Source organism: Anomalospiza imberbis, chromosome 13, assembly GCF_031753505.1.
Source record: "Anomalospiza imberbis isolate Cuckoo-Finch-1a 21T00152 chromosome 13, ASM3175350v1, whole genome shotgun sequence".
Lineage (NCBI taxonomy): Eukaryota > Metazoa > Chordata > Aves > Passeriformes > Viduidae > Anomalospiza > Anomalospiza imberbis.
This window is the reverse complement of record NC_089693.1, coordinates 11,329,423-11,348,088: the sequence shown is the minus strand read 5'-3', so window position 1 is coordinate 11,348,088 and position 18,666 is coordinate 11,329,423. Positions and strand designations below refer to the sequence as shown.

At 38.9% G+C, this 18,666-nt stretch overlaps 2 long non-coding RNA genes across 3 annotated transcripts in view; one reads left to right on the top strand and one right to left on the bottom strand.

Annotated features, from left to right (window-relative positions):
- Positions 1-18,666, bottom strand: part of LOC137481935 (uncharacterized) — a 458,003-nt gene that overhangs the window by 32,252 nt on the left and 407,085 nt on the right. The window lies entirely within an intron of this gene.
- The window catches only part of LOC137481931 (uncharacterized), a 54,572-nt gene continuing 38,245 nt past the window's right edge, over positions 2,340-18,666 (top strand). The window contains exons 1-3 of one of the 2 annotated variants that reach the window (XR_011003767.1): positions 2,341-2,940; positions 3,120-3,205; positions 8,870-9,815. This is a non-coding gene — a long non-coding RNA (uncharacterized lncRNA). Of the gene's footprint in view, positions 2,941-3,119; positions 3,206-8,869; positions 9,816-18,666 lie in introns of those variants that run through there. The other variant, XR_011003768.1, reaches the window with a different exon arrangement.

Below are 18,666 nucleotides of genomic sequence, written 5' to 3'. Positions count from 1 at the left end.
GCTTCAAACTGAGCTGAGCACCAAGCATGTCTGTCTGCCACCTTCTCACCCACCACAGAGAAGCAGATATTGCTGATAGACTTGTGGTCAGGTTTTTTCTTGTTTTGGTCACATATTTTGTGTGTATCATATGATTTACAGTCTGTCCTGATGCTTGACTATGGAAGCATCACTGCAGAAAGCTTTTAAATTACATATGAACTGCAAAATTGGTCTGTATAGGACAAGTGTATGTAAGTGCACAAAGGCAGATATTCACCATCGACTTCACAAAGCTTAAGCTTTTTGGTGGGGGTGGTTTCTTTCAGGGGGTGTGGGCTTTGATTTTGTTTTGTTTGGGTGGTGGTTTTTTTTTTTTTGTTTTGTGTTTTTTTTTTTTTTTTTTGGTTGTTTGTTTCTTTCTTTGTTTTTGGGGATTTTTTTGGATCTGAGCAGATTTCAGCAAGGTGAGCCCCAAATATTCCTGAAAACCCTTTTCAAGCTGTTTACCTTGAAGGATCAACCTGTTGATGCTTCTTCAGGAAAATGCACATTTCTCCTATCCTAGGCTATCCTCATTCTTTCTTGCTTTTTCAACTTCATCAGGATGACTTGGCCAGAATCAAAACAAGTTAGCTATCTTTGGGGTGGGAGAATCCCAGACAATAAAGTGCTATGATTTGGGAGGGGGAGGGGTGTGGTTTTCACATACTTCTTGCTGCTTAAATCCTGGTTTTCACTTTTCAAGAAGCATTGGGATGTTCTTATTCAACAGTTGTTCCAGAACGGGAAACATCCTTTCTCCCCAGGGCTGGAGAGAGAAAGGTTTTGGTGCTTACAGTGCTGCTGTAGGGAGGTACCTGGGAGAAGTAAAAGGGCTGTTCCTCAGTGTTCAATACTAAGGAGTAAAAAGGGCTTTAACCATTTCAAGTTCCCTATAACAGAAGCACTGCTGCACTTCCCCAAGGACCTGTGATTCAGATCATAAACCTGTAGTGCCACTTTATAAATCATTCACAAAATATGCACTGTGATTCATTCCTTTCCTTATGGAGAGTATTATGAGAGAATATAAAATAAATGCATTTTTAATAGGGGCTGAAAGCAGAGCATTGTCTCTTTGGGAGAGGCCAGAGTACCAAAGTAAAACTGCTTGACTGTGTGTTAATTAAACTGGCCCACCTCCTTTGTCTCTACTTCCCTTTTACCTGTTCATGGATAATTGGCTTCTGGGAGTAGAAAATTAAATTGGAAACTAGTGAACATTGTGAGGGATAGAAAAAAAAATTGTGTCCAAACACATGGAAGTAGGAGGAGAGAGAGAGAGAGATGCCATTTTCATATGTATTTGTATGGTTTCTTGTGATTTTTTTCTTCCTTTACTTTGGTCTTCTTTGTAACTGTTCCAAAGACTATGAGACAGGCTATTCTCCAGGTGTTCTGGGTTCTGTTGTAGTCAAGAATTTTCACAAAGAAGCCAGATTTTCAGCCTAGAGAGATTTAGGTGACTTAAAGTAAATCTGACCTAAAAGTATTTAAAAGATTTTTATCTAACCTCAACCTATAAATCTCTCTAACTTTCATCTTTGCCTCCCACACTCTGTGTTGTGAGCTTCTACACAGCCTATCTCCTGCTTCACTTGCCTTTGGGATTCAGCATCCTAAAGGTCATGGTTTTGTGGCTATGCTTTGGTCACTTAAATGCAATAAGTTGTACCCACAGCTATTTATGCCCAAAATTTCCCTGGTTTCAGAAATTCAGGCCCCAAACCTGAGTCAGAGTCCAAATTACTCTGTTTATGATTCTGCATCCCCTTGAGTATGATTGTTCTTTAATCTTAGATAAATTTCAGGTCATGGCTCTGAACAATCGTTCCATGACTGAGTGAAGGACTCTTCTTCCTTGGCATTGCTGTACATCAGATACAGCAGTTGTATCTAAAAAGCCATTATTTTGTATACTAGACTTAGAGTCACTAAAGTAGTGAATTACCAGAGCCTCTGCCTCTGAAAACCAGCTGGTTGTGGCAGGTGTCTAGACACACAGAAGTTTTATCTATGTATGATTTCTATCTCTTTATTATTTGAACTAGCATCTATATTACTCTGTTGGATTGCTGTATGACTTTCTCTGATTTTGGATGCTTTTATTATTATTTTCTTTCAAGGTAATTTCCATGAAAAGAAATATTAAGTTCTATGATCATGATGTGTTATTTGTGATTTCCACTCTGCATTATATTCTGCATTTTATATCCTAACACAGTCCCAAATCTGTATATTTAGTGCCTGATCTAAAGGCAGTTCAAACCTGTGAAAGTCTCCATGGAACTGGGATTCACATAAGGCATTCACAATGCTGCTAAAAGATACTGCCTGATTGAAGGTGTCTGTGAGCAGTAATTACTGAGGAGGAATTGTGGCTGAGGGCTGGGCAGAAACACCTGGGGCTCATCTGGAGCTAAGGAACATTTGTCACCTATTGTGGAGAAGGTCTGTCCTCCCCAAGATACAGGTAGACAGACTTCAGTGTTTGATGCAGTCTTTGAAATTGTGTAGCAGATTTTTGTAAATGCACAAAGTTCTGAACTAAATGAGCAAGAGTTTACTTGGCACTGTGACTGCTGGGCTCTTTTGTGAGCTGCTAAATAGAACTGGTTTTATCTGTCCCCATTTTTGATGCCAATGTGTTTTGAGCATTTGCAAACAATTTTTCTGTTACAAAAGCTGCTGAGGAGAGATGAGTGAGGGGGAAGGGTGGTATCTGAGGGGGTGCTGAATTGTCATGAGACTGTAGCAAGCACACAGGCCACAGGTGTTCTTAATATCATCAGCACTGAAACAGTTAACAGTGTGGGGGTGGGGGACCTCAGGGTTTCAGTTTACAAATATTTAGAAAAACAGGCTATTCTCTGCTTCCCAGGGCTATCACTTCAAGCAGGCTATGAAGAAGAAAGCTGAGTGAGTTTACATGTCTTTCATGTTTCTGAGATTGCTCTTAGAGCTACAGGATCTGGAATATGCCTAAAATAAATAAGTAGTTTTGTGGAATGATTTGTGGCACGGAATGAAGTTTGCCCACAAATTCCAGTGAATAGAATGAAGCAATACAACTCTCTTAATCCTGGTTTCATTCACAGTGTCACTTCCATGGGCCCTGGGATTGTGTCACAGTGAGTACAAAAGATGCTCTTCCATGGAGCCAATTTTTCCTCGTACCTGAAAGGTACCTGCTTTTATTGTCCTGTACTCCGTGGCTTATGAAATAACTCAAGGGAACAGCTACATAAACACTACAATCAGAGACTGGGAATGAAGGAATAGCCTTTCAACCCCCTGTGAAGGATTTACAGGGTGAGGCAGCCTTTAGGAACTTAGGTTGGAAGGGAGCTCGGCTTGTCCAGTCACCTTGCACTGCGACAAGGGCAAGTGCTGCTAGACCTTCCCTTGAGAAGGTTTTGGGAGCAAACATTCACTCCTGTCAGACTGCAAGAGCCAATAAAGCATTGGAATAACAAAAAACTACCTTTAGGATGCTATCTACATCCCTCACTCCTTAGTATGAAGCCAGTATTTTAACGGGGTATCTTGAATTTGTATCAACTTTGCAAAATCTGATTCTTCTGAGTTTTTCCTAATTCTCAGTAGATTGATTGGTAAAGCAAAGTCTAAGTAGTAGGCAATGCAAGTAAAATAAATAAGTAAAAAATATTAAATTTTAAAATGTATGGAAAATCCATCAGAATTCTCTGACTGCTACCGCCATTGCCCCTTGTCTTTCCAGTGCAAGACTTTCTTTACCTGACTGGAAAACCTGTCTTTGGTTTGATCCAGAAGAATTGTAAAACAAGTTATAAGAAGCAGGCAAAAGACCTGTAAAACTAGTTTTACTTCCAAAATAGGGCAAGTGCTATTCATTAAACTCTATCAGCAAACTGATGAAGCAGCTACTTTGCAAAATAGCAAGAATGTGTAAGTTGAGAAGACAGGTGGTATAGGAGAAAATATTTTATTCCTGAAGTTTATTTGCCCAAAGAATTTAGGATAGCTAGTTTAAACAAAGTAAAAATCACTAGGAAGTAGCAGTCATTCTATTTTACAGAAAGAAGGAGATAAGGAATGGGACTGTTCTGTCAGTAAATAAAATCAGCTGGCAATTGAATTTAAGAGGATCGGTTTTAGAGATACTGATTTAATTCCTTACTGATATATATGTATCTATCTATCTATATGTATATATGTGGAAGAGCTTGGGGGAGTCTAATTTGTTTGTTTTATTCTAGCTGACCAGTTTTTTGAAAAAGAAATTCCTTTCTTTTTTTGAGGGGTAGATTTTTTTTGTGTAGGTCGGCAGTTTTTTTCATAGATAGTCTTATTTTTTAAAAAAAATAGGTTTTGTATATTCTTATACACATTCTTTCTATATCAGTGAGATATAAATGAAAAAAAAAAATTCTTTTAAAGCACTTCTGTTTTGCATCTTTGCATAAAAGCAAAAGCAAAGATAATAAAATCAGAATAGAAGCATGTTCTACCCAGCCTATCCTGATGCAATTAATAATTAAGAACAAATGGCTTGTAAAATACCTACCAGTATGGTTAAAATGCTAGGAAAAGGTTGCTGTAAGAATAATTGCTTTTTGTTTAATGTAACCAAAAACCAAATCCGTGGTTCAATATCTTTTGTGTTGTATGTTTTCTGTTTTTAAAATTAATGTGACATAAGGCATTCTTTATGCTAATGTTATAGCTCCTTGGACGAGTTTAACACCATTATCTTCTTTAATGAATAATTCATTCCCTGTTGAAAACTTAACTATATCATTTTTACAGTGTGTAAATGAAACTTTGAAGTGCAATTTAACGTTAAAGAACTTCAGATTGTAGAAAATTCTTGTAAATCAGGAAAAAGTGCTGTGCAAGGAATTCTGTCGTGTACTGAACTGTAAGCATGTTGTGATGAGCATGTTTGCAATTTTTAATTTTGCTGCTTTATTTAAAATGTTTTGGAAAGGGTTCCTGACTGGTTTTACTTTATTGGTATTTCATACACTTTTAGTTATGTCTTCTTTTTAAAAATAAAAATACTATCTGTAAGCGCAGCAAAGCTCAAATCCTCATTGTTCCTAATAATTCAGGAAGAACCTCTGGGGGAAGGTGGTAAAATGGGAGCAATACTCTTGTTTCCCACACTAGATTCTTGCCTTCATGTAAGAAAACCTCTGACAGTCTCAGTTCTTGGTGCAAGTGAGAGCAAAGCTGGATCCTAGGAACTTTTCATATTTCTTTTTTATTCCAATAGTCTCCCCTGCCTAGGTAGGCAGTGGCTGAAATTTCATGTGGGGTTCTTTGTCTGTGGTGATCTCTACATATTAGCTGGAACATTAGCTATGACATCACAATTTTTTAATTAATGTGAGTAGGGGATAAGTAAAATGGGGCATGATAATGCTCAAGAATCATTGGCCAGTTAATCAAAATATTATGTTGACCCTGAAACTTGGTCACAGTACCTGATAATTGATTTCAAGTTTCATGAGAAATATTCAATTAATAGGTGAGTCCCACACTGTCTTCTTAATGCTGGAATGTGCATGTTCATGTGTGTGCATCGCTCTTGAATTCAATTACAGGCTCTGTGGATTTTATTCCATATAAGTACATTCATATTAATTTCAAAATTCTGGTATCTGATGGAAAATTGTACTGGGTCATCGAGGTTGTTAGATTACTGTATCCAAGGAAAGCCAGTTAACTGCAATATGGATTTATATCCATGTAACAGGGCCTTGTTTCCTGATGCTCATTGACTGTCACCTGTAGCGAGACAGGATTGATTGCTGTGCTCTGTCAATAACGTGACTGAATGGGGCACTGCAGGGCTGGGGGATCAGACAGGAGTCCTCCTGGGTGAGAGGGTAAATGATATAACAGGGCACTGTTTCAAGAGAGGCATTTTCCATGCACTAATTTCATCCTAAGCCAGGTCTATTTTGAAAGTTTTCTGGTATCTCTAAATCAAATCTGGGGATGCATCTTACTGTGTAAGTTGTTTTTATTCTCAGTGGAGTACTGCCTTCTGGGTACTGGGGAGCAGCATATTCTTCTTCTTCCTAGGGGAGCATATTATCAGCTTTATTTTTATTATGTCCTTGCAGCAGATTTTCATTTTAGACATTTTAAGACTGAGAGCTGCAATATTTTATAAAACCCTACTTAGCAAGCACGTTTCTGGTTTTCAGTTTGTTTGGATTTTTTTCCCCTTTCTTTACCCTCCCCTTCCTTTTTCCATGGTGTCAGATCTTGTGGGTCAAAGGAATCTAAGGAGGGTTTATTGTATGTCAGAGAGCAGAAAGGAAACAGGTACCTAATTTATTTATTTATTTGTTGTATTTCTTTTCCCAGTGTTAACATAAGTGGTGATGTCCTGAAGCAGGTACCTGTCCAGATCTGTGTTATTTTACTGCCTTGCATGCTCTCCTCAGACACTCCTTGTGGCTCTGCTGTTGCTGGCTAAAGATAAATCATTTGTCAGGGATTTTATCCACAGAGAAGAGCGAGGCTGGGGCAGGGGGAGGTATGAATCATAGCACTTTGTGTAATATGCTATCCCTCTGAACATATCTGCTGTGGACACAAAACAGTATTTCTTCAAATGAAAAATAAATCCTGTAGTATTATAGGTGCCTAACAATGGCAATTCAGCAGGCTTGGCTTGACATCCAGATTTGTGGTATTTTTGTTTTATTTCCATGAGCTATCATTACTGAAAGCTGTGCGCTTGTCCATCTGCACATTAGGAAACATGTGAGCATTTTCATCTTCCTCTCAAGTCAATCGTTTAATATAAGAAACGCTTTATGTTTTTCTAACAACTTTGGATTGTACAAAACATTGAAATAATCAGAGTTTATCCTCCTTTTCAATCCAGAGTTCATGCTCCTGTCTCCTCCTTTATCTTGCTTTCTCTTTTTTAGTCAAATAAAATCTTTTGAAGTTGAGCACATAGAAAAATTCATTTTTACCTTGAATAGCACAAGCATTCATCAACATCAACTGTTACTTTGGAGATTAGATTTGTCATTAAGAGGAATAATCCCTATAATACTCCTATTCATCAGGTAACAGTTAAATGTAGAGAATGTGTGCAATGTATTCCATGGTCCTGGCAATTTTATTAGAATGTTGTATAGAACTTGGGTAGGTCGAGTGAAAAAAATAATTAGCACCCCTTTTTTCTCTTTGACATTATACAGTTTAAGATGTTCAAATGTAATATACAATGTCTCTTCAATAGCTGCATTTTCCATACCATTACTGGGCATTTTCTGGTCTCTAAGATGTATTTGGCTTTCTTTATTTAGAGGATTTACTGATCTGTGATGTCTCACTGTTTTCTTCAAATATAAGCTAAGGCTGTACAAATTTGTGATTATAGAAGGTAATTATTCTGTCATTGTTTTGATACCAAAAATATGCATTCACTTGAAAATAGAGGTGTCATTTTCTCTGTGCTGAAGAATTCTGCTTTAATAAGATGGGCTGTATAACATCTGCCTGCAAACTACAGGAGAATGGTGGTATTCAGTGAGTTGAGGTAAATGCATACTGATGCAGAACAAGCACAGGTTAATGTGAGCTGCAGCAGCCAAACAGCAAGACTGTGCATAAATTGTTAGAAGATCTGGCTTGAGGCACTGTGTAGTCTGGAGGGGAATGAGATTTTTGTGTGCAAGCTGCTCATCTGTGCCTGATAACTTCTGAATTTGTTGGTCAGTTTTGACCAATGCTGGAGGAAGAGCCAGTTTCAAAGGCCATCAGGTTCTTACACAGGTCCTGAAAAGCAGCAGCAGAATAGAAGAGGGACCTGCCAATGGAAGCTCCCTCCAAAGGGGGCTGGCAGGTGTCGGACACTGTGGGTGGTGCAGCCGCCACCGCCCGGCCTCCTGCTCTGCCAGGACAAGCCAAAGGAGCCTTGGCACGGGAGATGCTGTGCACAACGCAGTGGGAAGCTCCAGGGGAAGAGGAGTGTGAGATACACATCCACAGGGAAAGAGGGAATGCCAGTACCAATGCTTATTTGTTTTATTGTACAGGCTGCACATTAAGCATGGGCAAATATCTTGGTCAAGCTTGAACCCAGAGCTGAACAGCAGCAAAGCTGTGAGAGAAGGGCTGCACATTGCACATGAGCAACCTGGGAGTGTCACAAGGAGTTTCACACAGGTTAAATCCTCCTGGAGTTCCAGTTAAACACGAAAGAATTACATGTAAGAAGGACTAGTGCAACAATAGCAATCCTTGTAACTGGAAAGGAAGGTGGCTGAATCAAAACTCAGCCCTGTTTACTGAGGAATAAGAGCATTCTTTATAAAGTATTAATTTGAGACCAGTCTAAAAAACAGAGGGGAGAGAGATCATGTAATTATACAAACACAGCTAAATTAAAGGTGAAGAAACATGTATTTCAACCCCCTGTAGAGCAGTGATCATCGTGAAATAGGAAGGGCAGGGAGGAGGAGCCAATACTAAAATGGAACTTAGTCTTGGGACTTGGAGAGTAGAAGTTTCATATCTGGTGAGCAGTAAGAAAAAAAAGAAAGTGTTAGTTTTCTCGTTTTCCTTATATTTTTGCCTCACGGCTGCTGATGGTATATTGCTGTTTGACTGAATACCTTCTAGCTGAAAAGTAATCTTTCACTGTTGATTTATAAGAAGAATTTAATTGAAAAAAAGTTGGCAAGGTGACTCAGTGGATGGAGACAGATTCATCTGTTATGCTCTGATGCAAGTCCTGGCAGAACTAGTTACATTATCATTATCTTTCTGGTGTCAAACAGCCAGTGTTCAGATTTTTTGACCTTAGTGGTATTTTTTTTTATTTTTAGAGAGTTATGTATGGCTTGTTGATTGAGTTCAACAGCAGGGAAGGCAGCAGTGATCAGTTTTGCCCTAACTGAGAATCATTGCAGTCAATGGGAATTTCTGTAAGAGGTTTCCAGGGACAATCTGCCAGCCAAAAGGCAAATGCAGAACTAAATTATCATAGAAAATTGCAGCAAACCTAATTAAGCTAGGTTTGTGGAGAGAGACATTGGTTTTAACCACATGAATATCTATTATCTGCAGTCACTAAAGATGCTTACAGCACAGCCAACTCCAGCAAATCATGCAGGACAGAGCTAAAATCTGCAAGGACTCTCTCTCGTGTGCCTCCGTATGGTAAAAGGTGTTTAATATGAATCCTTAAGACAACGAGGTTTTGTGGCATTTGAAAAATGCTCCCATATGCTCATGGTGAGGACCAATATGGCTACAAAAAGCCTGTGCAGTGGGGATGACACAGCAATCTGCTCCCTCCAACGGGCACTTTGCAGCACAGAAAAGAAAGATCGGGGAAGTATTTCCTGAGCCACTGCAGAATGCAAAATATTGTTCCTTCAGGAACTGGTATGTAACACACTGAGAATCCCATACACCATTTATCACGGGCTCTCTCTGCTAGAAAGGGAAGACAATAAAATCCCACTGTAATATTTTCATGGAGGTGGATGCCATAAGAGACAATGTGACCTTATGCTAATCAGAGACTCTATCAGTGTTGCACAGTCTCAACCAGACTCTTCACTGAGTGAAGAATTGATTCTCTTTTGCCCCTTTTCCTTTTCCCTGTGGCTAGGATTAGCATCACTATTGATTAATGATCATTATGAAAACACTGTCCAGAGACCCCTGTGAAGATCAGAGCTCTATTGCTAAGGGCTTTTCTGTCCTGAGGATTTTACAGATGGTGTAAAATTGTCTTCATTCTTATTACAAGCTGATCTATATGCTGTTGTGCAGTCAAGACTGGTTGTCAGCCATTCTTGTAGTGTTTTTCCCAATATATTTATCCTGATCTAGAGAATTGCAATCTTATAGCATCTGCAAAAACTCTAATGTACTGATAAAGGTGATCAGTTGGGAAACTCTGCTGCAGCCTAAATAACACCAAAAATGGAAGATTACCTGAGTTCTATGATTCTATGAAACCTAAACACCTACTATTTGTTAATTTCTAACTTGCTTAGAACTTTTGGAAAGAGGGAGAAAGGAGAGCTGGAAAAGATTAATGGGCATCCCTCTGACTTCCTGATTTATTGTTTTTCACAGGCCTGTGTATTAATGGCTCTGAAAGCCATTGCCCTGCCTAGTAATCACAAGAGGACAGCACAGTCTGGTCCAGTTCTAGGTTTGTTAAGCTGAGAGCTGGGAAGGAGGGGCACTAAACTTAGTACTGAAGTGCTCATATGACTTTCACAAGTTTTACAGGAGTACGTCTTAGGCTGGTCACATTAAGAGTTTCTAGAGTGATCATTTTCTTCTTTTTTTTTACATTACACACGTATTTTGGAGACGAGAGTGTCATTCCCAGAGCTATTACTCTTGGCCAAAAAAAACCTACAAAATTTTGTGGACCTAGACTCAATGAAAATGTTTACAAAATGGTAATTGCAGCCACATGTTGAAGGAGTTGAAGTTACCCATTGTGTCCCACAATGAAGATCTTTCTGTCCCTTGTATCTATGCAAAGCAAAGTTAATAAGTCAGCATAGCCCTGTCAAAGCTTCTAGTGTCTTGAGCAGCCATAGTTCAGGTCAAAATATAATACACACAATGTGCTGACCAAAGAAAATATCTACATTGTCTACCCCCTCCCACATTCATTCTTGTTTCATTGTTAAGGATTGCACCATAACTTCATTCTTCTTTTAATTCAGACATAAATTGCTATAAAAGATTCATGTAATTTTAACAAGCCTATATTGTTGGAGCATAGCCTTGAATTTACAGTGCACTTTACAAAAGTATGTGATTCTGACAGTTTAGAGGGTTTTGTTTTTTGTAAAATGTATGGTCACATGAAAATATTTTAGCCTCTTAATATAGCATCAATATATACATATGTGAATGTAGCCACCTAAATACTAGATGTGCAGAGAAATTTATTCGTACGGAAGCGGGAGAACTAGAGGTCTTTTCATGGTCTGACTCCTAAAAATGTGTTAATACAGGATATTACAATACTTAAAATAATTCAAGTGACCTAAAGTGATCATTGAGTCCAACTGCCTGACCACTCCATGACTGCCCCTAAGGTAAAGTGTATTATTTAGTGCATTGTCCAAATGCCTCTTGAATGCTGACAGGCTTGGGGAATGGATAACCTCCCTAGGAAGCTTGTTGCTGTGTTTGAGCACCCTCTTGGTAAAGTAATATTTCCTAATGTCCAGTCTAAACCTCTCCTGATGCAGCTTTGAACCATTCCTTTGTGGCCTGTCACACCAGGGAGAAGAGCTCAGCACCTCTTTATCCCATCTGCTCCTCAGAAAGCTGCAGAGAACAGCAAGGTCACTCTTCAGCTTCCTTTTCTCCAAACGACACAAAAGACAAAGCTTGCAGGGAATTCCAGTAAAAAGCTTCTATGTGCCAGCTAATGTTTAATAAATACAATTAGTTCTTTAAACATAAGTGGGGGGGAAAGACAGCTCATGAGGTCCCACAGGGAGAGGCCCATGACAAGAATAACCAAAGGTCTGTTACACTTGCTGCTGAGGGCAAATCTGCCCTGTAGTGCTCAAGCTGACTGATGAGATAAGGTGATTTTGGCTTCCTGAAGGGTTTTATCTCAGCTGAAATCCACCATCTCTATCAGGACTTTGTCTTAAATACAAGGCCAGTATAAACACACTGTCACATTGAACACAATAGCTGTTAAAAAGGAATCAAACACTTTTTTTAAAGGAACTCAAGTCATTATATCTATACTTGCTGAGTAGGAGACTTGACAGTACAAGCAACTTAAGAGGAAACATGTAAAAGGCAGTAATTATAGGTCAGTTTTCTGAAGGCTACCTGGAAAATACACAAAGTAGATGGCAGTCATACTGTTACTAAATATTAGGGGCTTTTTTCATAATAAGGCTCCTCTACTTTAAAAAAACAAACAAACAAAAAAAAACCCACCACAACAACCTCTCAAACTATAACTCTAAAATACAAGAGTAGACAGAAAGTGATGACCTTTGAGAAGTATATAGAACTCCAAAGAGATTTGAAAGGATAGATGCTACAAGATGATTTGAATTTATGTCAAACACAAGAACAAGTGGTATGAACTAAAGCCAAGGAAGAGTCAAATCCTAGAGGAATGCTAATACAGTGTGTCTGTGCACAGTGCAGCCATGCTGCATTAAAAATAAGGCAATCATATGAATAGTCATTGCAAGAAATAGGCAAATGTCTAGGTAAACAACATAATTGTGGGATGTAGCAATTAGCTTCACAATGCAGCGATACTGAGGAGGATTGATGGCTGCTTCTGATTTCATAATTGTCCTGCAGTTTGTATATTTAGATTAACTGTATTTCTGTTAAGCAAGAACTGCTCTTCCTGCTAGGAGACATTGCCATATGTGCAGTACTGGAAGAAGCAATAGTGTGTGTTTGTGCTGTTTAATAAAACCCCAACCTTCATCCATGTGCTACTGTTGGGTAGAACCTGAGCACGTGTAAAACTCTCTTTGCAGAATGTACTCACAATTGCTGCTCCTCCAGTGCATTCATTGCTGCACTAGACTTCTTTATTGCAGCTTATTGAACTGAGGTTAAAAGCCCCCTGCAAATTCTCTACCCCATCCATGTTATGCTGAATGCAGGAGAGAAAGCTGGGTAACTCCCTAGGTAACCTGGGAGCTTTTAGGAAGAACTCATTTCCAGTAGACTTGCAGTGACCCCAGAGTTCCCCTCACTTACAATGTCTGTCTCCACTGTCTCTCCCACTTCCTTCCTCAGGATCACGGGGCACTGCAGAGCTCAGTGGAACTTTGTGTGACATTATAGATGCCTTCTCCGTGTGTCCTTGGTTTGTGCAGGGACAGGGTGACAGACTACAGGCCCACTGGGGACATTTTGGATTACTACATTTCTAACAAATTAAAATCAAAGCAATGATGAAGATCTTTCAAGAAACATGATAATTTCCAAAGACTGACTGTGCTAGTAAAAACACCTTGCAAAACAAATCACTTTTCATGGCATAGACTGTCCGGTTTAATGATTAATTTGCACTAAACATCTCATTAATAGCACAGATTGTTTTGCCAATGCTTCTGAACAAATATAATTGGAAAATTTATCAAAAATTCCTTAATGTATTTAGTGCTGCAAAAGACAAAATAGAGAAATTAATAGCAATAGCTAATGATTTATTTGCATATTATAGTGTACTCTTTTGTGGCTGGGATCAGATCTATATGATCTCTAGATCTATATAGCTTGCCAGTTCCAGCAGTGGGTTTTCTCCTAGCAGTGTTTTGTTCTACCCACTGTTCTACATGAAACAAGTCTTTTACTCATTCTTAGAGCTGAAAGAAGTTGGTAACACTCCCATTATCTCAAGGAATGCATAAGGAAGCTGAGTAAGGGAACTAGCTAGTGCCCAAAGCAGAGCCCTGCTCCTCTAGTGAGGTAGCTCAGGAAGCCAGCTCTGACTTGGGCAGCTGTCTGAGCCACACTTCTGGCCTTGAAGTATGAATGGAGGAGCATCACACCCACCAGAGTGCCACAGAGCTGGGCACCAGGGTGTGGTTGGTGTGCTCACCTGGCATTGGTATGCTCACCTGGCATCACAAGTGCTCCTGCATCTGTCCATTTGGAGCTGGAGGTACCTGTGCTCTGTGTTGGATTACACACCACAGATGAGCCCCCAGGAGCTGTTTCAAATCTTGCTGTTCCTCCAAAAAAGCCTGTGACCTTCAGAAGTATCTCATTTCTGTTTGCCTTGGTTTTGTATCAGCAAATAGGGCTCAATATCTTTATTTGATGGCTTTCCTGGTTTATGTGGTTTAAGTTCTGTGGGATAGGGATGGTCTCTGGGTGCATAATGTACAGAACTCTGCAGGAAGACATGCAATTTGAGGTCACTGGCTTCTATAGTAGGATGCATAATTTTACTCAATAATATACTTAATGGAAGAAAATTATTATTAAGACTTTTGTAGATTGTAACTTTTGGGAATTGTTCTAAAAATAACGCAACAGTGACTGCACCAGTTAATCAAGTTGACCTGATATTTTACAGAGTTGAAGACACACTTCATTATGCCAGAGAACTAATATAAACAGCCTATCTGTTAGTGCAGCCAGCTGAAAGTTCACAGAGATTCCAATTCTGAAGTGACAGCAGTGGGATTCAAGCACATCCAGAAGTGCAGTGTAAATAGAGGTGGATGCTTTGGGCTTACATTTTTAACTGTGGTTATTAGCTCAGAGGCAGATAATGAGATGACTAGGTATTCATGCAGCTTTCTTCTGGAGATCTCTAGGATCAGATATTAATCTTCAGACAATATAAGGTAGTCAAAATGGTGTTTTCTCTTTTTGATCAGTATTAGAAATTTAGGAGATGCCTGAGCTGCTATTAAATCTCTACATCTGTAACTGGACAGAGAATAGGATCTCAGCTGGTTTATGAGGTTAACTACTGCAGATAGCTTTACCAGTTACAAACACATTATTCTATACTCCTATTTGACAACTAGTACATCTATGCAATTTTCATATCTTATTCTCCTTGCTGAAGAGCATTTTACATTGTAGTTTTCCTGCTAGCCAGAGACATCATGGGAGTCTCTTACATGTTCAGCACCACAGCTTAGATATAGGTAAGGAGGATTCTAAATTGATAGCAATCTCTGCAGCTGCTTTAAAATCAATGGCCTGTCTAAGATGATGCACATCAGTTCAAGTTCTAGCCTCAATGCATTTTCTGACATAGTTTTGACATGTTGTCATTGGAAATATTTTCCCAGTAATTATATTTTACAGCACTTATGCCACAAAGGTGCTGATGATTTTATAAAGTAACTTTGGAAGTTCAGGCATCATCAGAGCAATACTTGAATGGTTTTGACAACTTTATGGGGGTTTATTAACAAGCCAGCCTGTGGTGTTCCTCTTTATCTACAGCCTATGAGACTTTATATTTTGTGCTATAGAAAGAGATTTTATCATTGAATCTGCTTCTCACAAGAACAGATGATTCCTTATTTATGGATGGTATATAACTTACTAGCATCCCTGTGTCAGGTTAGGAGCCAGAGGCCATCTTATTGGAATGCCACAGTAGAAAACCATAACTTGGGTAGAATCCTTGATATTGTACCTCAATAGTGAACTTGGGAACAGAAGTCACAGGGCTGCCTGCAGGTAGAAGAATATCTCTTGAGAGCAGTCACCAATAAAACACCAGTCCAGGCTGGAGCACAGTATGAGGTCAGTAAGGCATCCCTTTTTCCTCAAAATTCAGACAAAAGAACAGAGAGGCCTCTATTTGCATGAAAATTCATTAAATGCTGGACATAATTTAACAAAGACTTGTCCACAAAGTATGTTTGTCACTCAGTGTGCTAAACAAATAATAGTTATAACAATTAACTATTCTCATTGCTATTTCTGTGTAGCAATATCAGAATAAAAAAACAAACCCTTGCCTCTTGAAAAATCATAAATACACAAAAGAAAACCATTTCCTCTAAACTGCAGAGAGATTTTTCAGCCTTATCTTTGCTGGACATTCTCCAGGTCCTTCAAATGATTGATCCCTCTTTGCAAAAACAATAACCAAAAGGGTTTTGCATAAAAGCTGGAAAGACACTTTTACTTAATTAGAAAAGAGGGAATAATTTTCCCCCAAAAAGGACCAGGAGTCTTGGTTTTCTTTAATTTCATTGTGCCACCTTCCATGCCTTGGTTCTGCTCATTATACAGATAAGGCTGGGAGAAGAATTCAATGCTGACATTTTGCAGTCAGACTTGGGTTCTGCTTTTGCAGTCAAGCTGTCTTTGCAAGGGTGAAATTCAATTTGCCATGCATTTTCTAACACTATAGGAAAAGTAGCATGAATTCCATATTTTTTTTTTTTAAATAGGAGATCTTGAACTTAATTGAAATTGAGTGCTACAGGGATTGGCTAGATTTTCTTGCAGTTTTTGATGCTGCGACTGCAGATTTTGCACGTGGTTAAATTGTTGTACGTGAAATGTGAGGTGGGTGGTGCTTCCAGGGGGAGTGGGTGGCACTGTAGACTCTATTAATGGTGTCCAGTGAAATGCATATTTTGCCACATTTCTCTGGAGAATTGTGCTGATGCCCTCCTTCATTATAGCAGCCGCAGTGACCCCAGCTGTCTGTGGTTGTTTCCAGATGTTGATCTCAGAATATAGGAAATAAAACACCCATACTTAATGTTATACCTTTGCTTAAACATGGCAGTGCAACAGAATTTTCTCATCAATGACTTTATTGGAGGAGAAAAAAGAAAGATGGCGTACATCATTAAGACCTACTAGTTAGAATTTAGGCCTTACAGAGGCTCTGCATAATTATTCATTTAGTTACATTTATCTGTCTGGAAGTGTCTTTTTTCCAGTTGACCAATATGCACCTTTAATATCCATCCTTCTTCCTTCTTCTTTTAATGAAATGTATTTATTAAATCTTTACTCCAGGTGATTCTTTAAACTTATAGTATGAGGGGAATAGAGAATATTTCACAGTGATATTTTATTGCACTTGTTCCTTAAAACGTTCAAGCCTGTTATATTGCTCAACCCCCCGGGTGTAGAACATGAACTCCTGAGGTTGAATAGAATGATTCACTTGTTTCACTATGAATTCAAAGTGGATATGAAGCATAAATCCCCTTTTTCCCTCTGTAATATAGTAGCCATGAATCACAATGTCACGCTGAGTCGATCATAATCTTAACACTTCACGCCTCAGACAACAACTTGATTTGTCAAGAGAACAGGCCTGCAAGCTGCCAATAGCATTGATTCCCATTGGAAAGGAAAGGATAATTAAGTCCTCAGTGAGCTAATTTCTTTTCTTTTATAAAAATAACATTTACTTCTATTTTTTAAGTAAACAGAAATGAGAAATACTACATATGGATAGAATCAGTTAAGTGTTTGCTTTCCCCCAATAACTAATATGAGTTTTTGTCCCATTTTCATCTGATAAAAACTTCTTGGGATCATTTTAATTCGCCATACAATAGCACATTGTGCTACATCTCAATTAGGGAAGCTAAAATTAATTACATGCAATCTGCATGCTGACTGGCCTGCAACAGGATGCCACCATTGCTGGCATGCAAGTGTGAAACTGTCTGCCTCTGAGCTTGGTGATGGGCATGAATAATCCTTGTGTTTTGTTGGAATTCTAGTCTTTTGCAGTGAGGTAATGAACAAAATGTGCTTTGAGCCTAATGAGGCTCATGTGTCCTAAACTTGCACAAAGGTCATCACACATATTTTTAATATCCTGTGATATGTTTCCCATATGGAGATGTGGTACATGAATAGATTGGTCTGTTACAAGAAAAAAAATCTGTTGTTTCTTGAGGAGGAAGGATGCTTTGATGCTTCTATTTCCACTGCTTGTGAATTTAGGCAACAAGTGGAGGCCTCTTTTTGGTGCAGGGAAAAAACTTATACAAATAAATATCTTGCTAGCATGCAGATTGTTATTTGCCTGTGCCTATGAATATTTACATTAAAATTAGATTTGGTTCTAGCATTTGTATCCCCAAGGTGCTTGGGAATTTATGAAACACATATTAGTTCATGCACATAGCCTGGATAAACCCATTGATCAGACTGTAATAGATCCTTCAAATATTTTTCCTTTTCATTGTAGAAGAGAACAGCCAGTATTCATCCATCAGGGCCAAATCACTCCATCCTTCTTACTTGCTAAGTTTCCTGTTTGGCAGCACAACAGAAAAAGAAAAGCACAGAATTCCCAGACATAAGGTTGGAAGGTTCAATGTAGTCATCAAGTCTAATTTCCTATAATCGTAAGTAATATAGCAGAAGACTCCTAGATTACCAGGGTCCCTGCTTGCTGTAGCCATAAAGCACTCCCCAGCATCCTGGAACAAGCTGCTCTTACAATAAATGCTCAGGATAGTTGTCAAGCTGGAAAACATTCTCTGAACTTCAGTAATACAGAGCAATCTGCATCTCCTCCTTCTGTGGCTCACATGTATTATAGCTGGAATACTCTCTGCTACACCCTTTTATGATCTTTCCTGGGGTGGGCATTTCCTCCTCTGTGGCAGAGGCAAGGAACAGTTTGTAACTTTTTCATCTCTGGGCATCATACAGTCCCAAGAGAAGCGATGTAAAGTGTTCTTTGTATTTGTTCCAGCTCCTCTCCTAGCAGCAGAAAGTACAAACCTAGAGAGGCCCTCATTTGCAGCCTGACAGCAGAGCCCAACTTACTTGGTTCAGCATGGTTATTAAAAAAATTCTGGTCATTTAGGGCTTAATCCTTCCCTTCCTACTGCACTGAAATTGGATATAGGTTACGGTATCATGTAAACGAATAAGCTTTTATCCTCCTAGTCATTTTACTTTCTTCCTAGAGCTCTATCTCTTAACAACCACAACCTGGTTTTCCTATTACACATTCTAGAGTTGCTGGGATACATGCCATTCATAAGTCCCCTGAAACAAACTGGAGTTTTTTGGCATTGATCAAGCTTAATGTGGTCCAATTGTACTTGCCTTTTTTTGAAGTATTTGCTTGGGTTGCATTGCTAAGATACCATGTCTTTGTGCCCTCTTTTCTGCTCCTCT